Raw genomic sequence first — 1,860 nt, forward strand, 5'->3', positions numbered from 1 at the left:
CAAGAACTTTGCAGAAGTTTTTAAGAAATCTACATAATACGAATTGCAGTATCTTTGTTTACATATTAAGCAACTCTTCAAAAAAAAGTAATAGATGTATGAAGCATGACTTCCCTTGACAAAAGTCATGTTTTATAATGTACTGTATTTCTGGGTCTATAGTTTTGTCCTTCAGTATTTTTTTTTTTTTAACAATTTCCAGTTCGTGATGGAATACAGAATTCCTAACTTCAGTATTGATAACTATGTATAAAAACAGCAACACCCTTAACATCTATGGCACTAAGGCTGGTGTATGTTTTAGGTTATTGTATAATCAATGGATACACAGATGATGTACATATATATATACCCAGGAGCTTGGCTAATATAATTTATATTGGAGTAATGAGAGAAAATCACTCACCCTGTCCTGAGCTCACAAGATGAACTCCAATGGAGCAGATCTCCAGAGAGCTCCTTCCCCACTGGCAGTCAGCTCTTAAATGGGTCTAGGAGAGGTGGAGCCAGGCTCCACCCCTTCCTGCAGCACAGGTGAATTGCCTTCACCTGTGCTCCCATGGCTGACTCATTGCTCGCCTCAGGTGATTAATCAGAGGTTCAGGCCGTGATTCAGCAGCCCCATACAGCTATGAAATAGAATTGATTGCTCAGCAGTTTAATATTCCTTTAGGACTCCTGAGTGAACATTATTGAGTCCTGGAACATGATTTGCTACGATTTATTTTATAATTTGTTTCAAAATATTTTCTAACATTTCAGTCTGAGACACATCATCATATTCTTCCCTCGTATGAAGTACTTCGGTACCTGAGCCTCCCCCAGATCCTCCACCATGAACACAAGTGGAAAAATTCATTAAACATTTCCAGCCTTATCTTCCATGTGCACTCCTTTTACATCTTGATCGTATGTCTGCCTGACTAGCTAGCTGACAGGCGTCCTACTTCTGAGGTGTTTAAAGAGAGCTTTTTATGAAACATTTTTATGCCTTCAGCAAATTGTTCCTAAAAATATTTTGGGTTTCTTTGTGGTTTTCCCTTTAACTTGCCAGGTTTTTTTTTTCTTCTTTTTTCCTCACTTGGATTAAACTTCCTTTCTGTTGTTTCTACATTTAAGTTTTCTTCATCCTGTTGTTTACTCTAACTGACTTTTGATTTTGTTCCTTTTAAAGATTTCTTTTGATAGTTGTTACTGGCTTACTAAGAGCCTATGCTATGACATCTTAAAACAATTTCCACACTATATAAAAACGTTTACACTTTTGCCTGTTATATTTATTTTCCCCTCCCCCATATTACAGCATTTTAGGTAATTCTCTTTCTTGAAGTCAAAATCAGTTCATGTTAATTCTTTCAGCTCTTTTGCTCCCATGGGCATAGTCACTGTGCATGCAGTTTGAGAATATATTGCAAGCCTTTTGCAGGTTGCTTTGAAGCAGCCTACTTAGAGCTAAGTCAGTACTGGCTTTTTGTCTTGTGAACTCAAACTGCAAACGCGAGTGTGCAATGTCCAGAGAATAGGACACAGTAGGCACCTCTGACACCCCTCTGTACAGCAGCAGTCCCCTGGGACCTTTGAGTACTTCTAGGAAGATTCTTCTAATGCTTATCAGCTGCCTGGACTGGCTTTATCACCCACATATGATCTCATTCTTTCATTGTACTGAGAGGGTTCTTCTTGATTTACCCATCAGTATCTGAGAAGAAGGGGGGAATATCTAAACTGAATAGAAATGAAGTATCCCCTTGGGGTATTTTGTCCAGTGAGGACAGAGAAGTTGTCAAATATCACATAATTATTCCTTACAGATACTTACAAATAAAGAGCCCTTGGTGTTTTTTTTTTTGTGTTTTTTGT

The sequence above is a fragment of the Meleagris gallopavo genome, chromosome 6 (genome assembly GCF_000146605.3).
Source record: "Meleagris gallopavo isolate NT-WF06-2002-E0010 breed Aviagen turkey brand Nicholas breeding stock chromosome 6, Turkey_5.1, whole genome shotgun sequence".
NCBI lineage: Eukaryota > Metazoa > Chordata > Aves > Galliformes > Phasianidae > Meleagris > Meleagris gallopavo.